Source organism: Astatotilapia calliptera, chromosome 15 (assembly GCF_964374335.1).
Source record: "Astatotilapia calliptera chromosome 15, fAstCal68.1, whole genome shotgun sequence".
Taxonomy (NCBI): domain Eukaryota; kingdom Metazoa; phylum Chordata; class Actinopteri; order Cichliformes; family Cichlidae; genus Astatotilapia; species Astatotilapia calliptera.
In genome coordinates this window covers 17,183,494-17,191,252 of record NC_137436.1, presented here as the reverse complement: position 1 = coordinate 17,191,252, position 7,759 = coordinate 17,183,494, and the positions used below count along the sequence as shown (strand labels likewise).

At 40.8% G+C, this 7,759-nt stretch overlaps 1 protein-coding gene across 3 annotated transcripts in view; it reads left to right on the top strand.

The window, feature by feature from the left end:
• The first annotated feature begins 1,187 nt into the window (after nucleotides 1–1,187).
• The window catches only part of sipa1l1 (signal-induced proliferation-associated 1 like 1), a 95,949-nt gene continuing 89,377 nt past the window's right edge, over nucleotides 1,188–7,759 (top strand). For 2 of the 3 annotated variants that reach the window (XM_026143587.2, XM_026143586.2), the window contains exon 1: nucleotides 1,188–1,531. The gene's annotated coding sequence lies outside the window, so the exon portion shown is untranslated. The remainder of the gene's footprint in view (nucleotides 1,532–7,759) is intronic. The other variant, XM_026143588.2, reaches the window with a different exon arrangement.

Sequence of the window (7,759 nt, the reverse complement as noted above, 5' to 3'; positions counted from 1 at the left end):
GAAAATGCTCTTTGTAGGCAGGTTTTACGAACTAGTAGTCAGTGATTATTTCCTGGAAAACACAAAAAAATCGATCATTAGGTTTTTGGGGCAGCAACTTATTTTACCTAGTGAGAACCAGCGGACTCTGGGAAATGTGTACTCATACAGATTTTTCCATTGGAACTAGTGGTTGCATCATGTCTTAAGTGTATGACTGACAACTCTTGAGCAATGTGTGATGAACTTAATATTAGTCAATGGGTAGACTGGGTAGGTTTGTCCCATCTTCCTGACCCAGTCCACACAAAAACATATTATTGACTAACTGTAATCTCAGATGTTTTCTTGGCTTAAGTTTTGACAGTTTACTTTCCCTGTGACGCCATTTGTTATACCTAAAATAGCTACCAGACTATTATTTGATCCAACTCAACTTCACTAACCATCCAAATGTTGCTGATATTTAGTTTTCTTTCCTTTTATTAAGTCCAAAGTCATAGCCATATTTTTTTTAATTCTTAAGAGAGACCACCATGTTTAGATGTCTACTAGCTAGTTAACATACTACTAACTTTTAAAGCAACTACACCTTGTGCATATTTCTTTATTTTATATTATTTATCGTAACACCTGGAAAACCAGCTACACTGATAATTTTAATACTCTAATGTGTCTCAGTCTTTGTTTTCTTTGTGTAAGTTAAGAGCCATTGGACCCAGAAATGGCTAATGACATCAAATGTAGTGGGTAGGTTTTATCTGTGACCCACGTTGTGGTTCATATCTGAGAACTAGCAAAATATAGATACATTTAAATATTTTAATGCCCCTCTTCATCCTTTTCGATGCTTGTATTCTTTTATACAAATAGTGCCAAAATTACCCCTCGGTACTGTTATCTAAGTAATGAAGAGCACCTTCATTATACTTCATTATATCCCAATGTAGCAGCTGAAAACCAAATGGCAGTTCTTATACAGGGTAAACACATTCCAGCAGGTAGCTTCCTGTTATTCTGTCCCCGATGCAAGCATTAGATCGATTAGGTAGTGTTTATCAACACGCAAACCTGCCACAACATCACTGGCTTGAATTTTAAAAAAAAGGGGGGGGGGCATCGCTGAAAGCCCAGCCACTGTGTTGCCAGAGCAACGCATTCCCTCTCTCCTGTCCTTTTTCAACAGCACTGGGTCGGCCTCTCTTTAATTCAATTCGCCGTGTCACCGCGAGGCTACGCAGTCTGATAAGCAGTGGCTGTCCGTATCGCGAGAGTACAGCTCAGAGGATTACAGGGAGGCGGTGACCTAATCGCCGTCGCGAGGCGGGGCGAACCGCTGCAACTTTGGATGAACTTCTGATTTGAACAAACCGAGAGGCGGTCGGCGGAGTGCTCGGACAGCAAGAGATACAAAGGTGAAAAGCAGCGGAGGTTTTCTGCTACGAAGCTTTGACAGCCGGTTCCCTTTACAGCAGTTACGGTCTGTGTGTGCGCCGCCGAATGACCAGCGAGAGCGTTATTTTTCCTGTCGAAAAGGTGGAAATTGATAAAGGTGAGTGCGTTCTCTTCTTCGTTGGTGTGCGTATAGAAACTGGGGGATATTAGATCCATTAGTGTTCGGTTAGCCGGATTGTAGCTGCTATTAGTGTGCTAAAAACCAGTGTGGATTAAGTATTTGGATAAATGCAGTATATTTTAGGTAGAGAAAACAAGGCTGAAAAGTTTAATTGGCGCTCAGGTAACGTTTACGTGGTACTGGCGTGGATTTTATTTCCCCTCCCAGCATGTATCTGATTTTATTACCTGTATCATAACGAGCAGGCTTTCAGCCCCCATTCAGTTAACGGCGTCTTCTTTGACACATGCACGCAGACACCACAGTTAAAAATTCAGACAGCGATTCACCGTTGCTCTTAAAGACACAGGAAATCTTGCGAAAATGACGATCAGATAAAGGTAATGGTTGTTTGGTTAAGTCTCTCCGTGACTGCTGCATAATTGGGGATGGCTAGCCGCTGCCGCTCTAGTGGGTTTCCTGTGTATCCCAACCTATGCTGTCTGTCTTATCATCTTACATGTGGACGCTGCAGCTGGCGTAAAGACTCGTGGGGCCACTTTCATCAGAGAAATGTCTTCTATCTGGGGAAGCAGCTCTTGGTGCAAATGCATGATTTGCAGTGCATTTCTGTTAGCAGGCATTGCTGCTGCCGATTTGAATGGTTTGCCTGGACATCCGCAGCATTTCACAGCTCTGTAATGTGTTGATTGGCATAGAGATCAGTCAGGGATGTGATGAGAGATGCAAAGTTTATTACTTATCCCCGGACTCACGTGTTCTTTCATGGTATTACTTGCATGTGATGTGTTATTTTCAGAGCGCAGTGCAAGCTTAGGAACTTGCTGGAAATCAAAAATGAAGTTATTTCCACCTAAGGCTCTGTCAACACCAGTCTCATTAATCAAAATGGCCGTCAGTGTAGTTTAGTCACATTTGAATAGTGATGTAGGAGTGCTACATTTAAGATGCCTCTGAAGCTTGGCTCATCAAACGATTTAACCATGAAGTAAGCATTTCTTTTTCTTTTTTTTGTATAGGCCAGTTAAGTTTATTAAAGTTTGCTTGTCTTAAAGAGGTTAGTACTTGCTTGTGTCTGAGATCTCTCTCTGTCACCATGGGGGGGTATTGTTAATGGACCTCCTGTAGATGCTCTGTCTTCTTTTTTTTTTTTTTGTTTTTTTTTTTTTTTACTGCCATCTCCACCTGTGGAGTCTGCCCCCAGGCTACCAGCGTTACCCCTCCGGGAGGAGGGGGTTAACGCGCACACACACACACACACACACACACACACACACACACACACAGCTTCCTTCACTGACAAATCCTTAATGGACACATCAAAGAAATTACATGTCTGTTCGGTGGTTGACTGGGATGGGTCTAATTTTCAACTCGAACAACACAGCAGCACCGCTGGAGATGCTTTCCTTCCACGGCATCATTTGAGCTGCTTTGTCCTTTCTGCTTTGGCTGCTGCAGCAGCTGCGTTTAAAAAACAAACAAACAAAAAAAACCCCAACAAAAAAACCCAAACTCTGATATAGCGGTTGAACATCTCATGCTATCAGCCCTCCCTCGTCGGTGCCTGTGAATGCCAAGGCTGAGCTGATCTGGAAGCTGTGTCGCATTTATAATATTAAGTAGACTATTGAAATTGAGTGTGTAGGTGGAGGCGCACATGTTCTGTCACACGTGTAGTTGCTGAATTTAAAAAAAGATATGAGGGGCGGAAAAGAAATTCAAGCACTGATGGTGGGCAGCTGAAAGATTATTTTAAGTTCTTTGGGATGTTGAAACATCTGCATGTTTTTAGATTAAGCAGCACGAGTTGAATGAATGAGACTGTTGTCATCATGCAGTCAAGATTGTGAGATGCATAAATTATTTTCAACTACTGTGGTTGACAGAGAAAGGCATCCCCGAAGACTTTAGTGCAGGCTTTGCTAGAAAGCCTAGGTCAGTGTGCATGAACCGTCTCCTTCGCAAGCACACAGCAGGGGGTTTCTTTACTGCTTTCAAATAAAGAATTTCCCAGGACCTTGGTGTCTTCTTGTGAGCAAAATCCTGCATTTTAAATAAACACTTCAATTAGGATGTGGTGAAAAAGTCTCAAATGTGTAGTTTAGCCCCGCTTGGGACAGGAAAAGATTTGGAGGTGCTCAAGGAGAGAATCTGAAAATGCAAAGTGAGGAATAGGAGGACATTTTAATCCCATAACTGGGATACTAGCGCTTTCCCTTTTGACGTGTAATGCATCACTGACAGTATCTGATAATGGGGTCTTACCTGTTTACGACATACCTCACTATGCTCCCCTCCCTTCCACTGTTACTGCCTCATCCTCGCCTTCTGTCTCAGTTCTGTTGCTGCTCCTTTACTCCCCAACTCCCACGATTCCTTCCTCCTTTTGCCCATCACAGTGCCTTTTCCTCTCGGCTTGCTTTCTTTCTGTTGTGGATGGCATGCCGGGGACTATGACACACTCTTCATTTCTGTCCACATCCCTCATATTTATCTCTGTCTATTACCACGTCACTCTTTCAGAGTGCCCATGTCGATCCTTTCTGCATTAATTTTGATTCATGATTTATGTTGCTTCTTTTCTTGAGCTTACCTTTTGATTTTTTGTGCTTTTGTCTGTCTGTTTTGGTGACTCTTTACATGCTGGAGATTGGAATGTGAGTTCACTCTGTTTAAGGTATTGGGGTAGGCTGTCTCTTGAGAAATAACAGAGCAAGAAATACTCTGTAACAGTAAGTAGCTCATACTGTAGGGCAGACTGATTGAATAAAACTACTTGGCCTGGCAAAATGGTGTAATACAAAATACTGGGATTCTTACTGAGATGCTGTGCAGACTTTAATCACATTTTGAATTTAAGTCAGTAATACCAGGAATCTTAATTAGCATTGAAAAAAGGATTGATTACCGTATTGATTATCTTGTTGATGGCCCGGACAATAAAGGAACTAGTTAAACAGTGAGACGCAAATGTTTTCAGGTGGTGACTTTTTGCTAACAATTTGGCGGTTGCTTTTCTTTTCTTTCTTTCTTTTTTAAAATTTCCTCAGATGCTGCTCTGTGGTTGACAGAAATGTCTCACATTCTAGTCTTATTGATAATCTTATTGATTACATATCTTGAGTAACAGCCTATCAGTGCTCAGCACATATTAGTGTGTGCAACCTAGCTCTTGTGAGCTAGCTGAGCTATTTGAAGGTAAGGTTGCAGTTGGACTAAACATCATAATACTCTCTGCTGTAGTTGTATGACCATGATTGTGGTCTGTCTCATTGGTGACCAACATGCTCACTTCCCCTTTTATACAGAAATGACCAAATAATGAACTCTAATTGGGAACAGAAGTAACATGTAAAGTGACACTAAGAATACACTCTATCAATGACCACATTTTTCTAGCAGATGCTGATCTTGTGAAAAAATGAGCAAGAAGTCAAAGCCACTGGTAGAAATAGAGGAAATGGAGGAGTAGCTAAGACATCGCTAATGGCAAAAAGCAGGCAGCAACAGATGAACATCAAACTATTTTCTGACTGATTCACATCAGATGTACATGTGTTTTGTACAGGCACCTGTTTTGGTAAATAATTTTTAAGTAGTCAACAGAAAGACAGTATCTCCAAATACTTAAGTGCAGGGTATGTTAGAAAGCCTGGGTCTGTAAGCTCTTGACACATTGAAGTGCAAGCCAGCATTTTGTTTTCACTCAACAAACAGCCCTTGCGGTGTTTTCTCTGATATGTGAAATTGCCTATCTCTTTTGATCCATGGTCCTTTGCAGAGGATAAATATGAAACCCCATGAAGGCTTTGTCAGGCCTTTTCAAAGCACCCAGAAAAGAAAAAAGGAGGTCACAAGAGGAAGCAGTTACTTTTAGCCATTCCACCTGAGGTGAGGGGACTTGGATCCCTGTCCAGTTCTCCACTTTCCCGTCTGTCTGGTGAAACAACTTTTTAATTAGGGCTGTAAGTGGATTGTAGCAGATGAAAGCACTGTGGATTATAAAGGCTTCAGATTTTAGTTGTGACAAATGAGAGAGGAAAAAAAATCTATAAGCATCAGGGAACAATGACTAGTCAGATTAATCAACATGGAAGTAAACACAATGTACTGTAAAAAAGCCTTGAAAGCAAGAACAGCCTAGATATTATAGAATAAACGTATAATCCTTACAAACGATATAAGCCATGATGGAGATTGAACGTGGAGTATCTTCATATGGATATTGTAATGCTAGAATATTAGGCAGGGATCATTTGTGCCTTTGCTCTCCTTATTATTTCATTGCAATTTGCAGAAATTAGCTTGGAATAAAAACCTAAGATACTACTACATTGGCATCCCCCGGCCTACACACAGCAGGTTGGCTGAACATTTTAAGTTTACTTCTTGAATTATCCAAAAAAGCCAGGTTAAATTCCCTTACAATCTAGTTTTGCAGTGTTAACCATTGAATTGATTGCAGTTCTGCTGCAGACTGAATAACTAGCCACCAATTTCACCCATATTCTGTTTTGTTTTTTTTCTGGCTGTCAGTGCTCTCTTCAGACTGATGCCGTAATCTGTAATTATACAGTGTTTTGAGATTGGTGTGAATGGTTAAACAGATACTCCATCTGGCTTTGGGCCTCTGCTCCTGGCCAGGCTTTTAATATTGGTCTGATGCTGCTCAGCTTTGAGTAAACACAAATATTGGTCAGTCTAAATCATGCTAGGAGAATCAATGTGTAAGTTGGTAGCTAACGAATGTACAGTTTCACTGTAATTATGGTCCGCTGTTGTCAAATCCTTCAAATGAGTATTTGACGAAGGTGAAAATGGAAAATCTTGATGCTTCAAAATTGGACTTAAGAAACCAATGGGTCATTTCACAGTAGCTGCATCAGTCTTTTATAATTTTTGTGATGTCCTCCTTCTTTCTCAACTGCTTGTCCGACTTAGGCTACGTTCACACTACAGGCGAAAGCGCATCAAATCTGATTTTTTTTTTTGACCCTATGCGACCCATATCCGATCATGGTATGACAGTGTGAACGGCACAAATCCCATATTTTCAAATCCGATCTGGGTCACTTTCGCATATGGTACTGAATCCGATACATATCCGATGTTTTAGAAAGCGACTGCTGTGTGAACGGTCAAGTCGCATTAAATGTCACTGACACAAGACAGACGCCAATTATCAGCTTTGGAGAAGTGCCCGAGAAGACATCGTAAACGCTTCCTGGCCATCCAGTGTAGATGTCAGTGAAGTTGTTGGGAAGACAACGTTGGAGAAACATGAACATTTTATTTGTACTGTATAATCTGCAGATTCTGACATAAATCTGTAACTATCCTTTGAAGCACCGCTCCTCTCTTAAACAGCAATAAGGATAATTATTAGGTTATTTACATTATTATGTAAATAACAAAATAACTTAAAGCAAAAATTGGGAAACGTAAAGTCTGAAGTCTTTATATTAAGGGCCATCAGTCAAACAATATTGTTTGCTCTGGGTCTAAACAGAGCGCGTTGTGTGTGACGTCTTCTTTTGCGCATGCAGGCCGCTTTGAGGGCTCACACTGGAGCGCGTTTGCTGTCGCATATTATTTGTAGTGTGAACAAGTAGACAAAAAAAATCGGATTTGATCAAGAAATCGGAATTGAGCATTAAGACCTGCAGTGTGAACGTAGCCTTATATCAGCGGTCCCCAACCTTTTTTGCGCCACGGACCGGTTTATGCCCGACCTTTAAGGTATCGCGAATAAATATAACAAAATAAAACTAGTACCGGTACCGAAAAAAAGAAGATTTATTCATAACACACGTGAAAAGACCCAGGAAAACAGAGTTAACAATAAAAACGATAACAAAATAACGCTGAAAACCATACATTTCACACCTGAGCCTCAACTCTTGCGGCCCGGTACCAAACGACTCACCGACCGGTACCAGTCCGAGGCCCGGGGGTTGGGGACCGCTGCCTTAGATGATGATAACTTAAAAATTCTACTTTTTCACATTTATGATGCTCTATCAAACTACTCTATTCAATGTAATAACAGAATAATCATAAGAAGTCAAAGTAATCCCTTACAAAGAGGTATTACTTTTTAAAGTATTGTGGTCAGTATTGATATCATGTGCTTTTTACATGATTAGACACAGCCTTGAAAATATCTATTTTTTTTAATGTTTAAAAAGAGCTGTTTGGCTC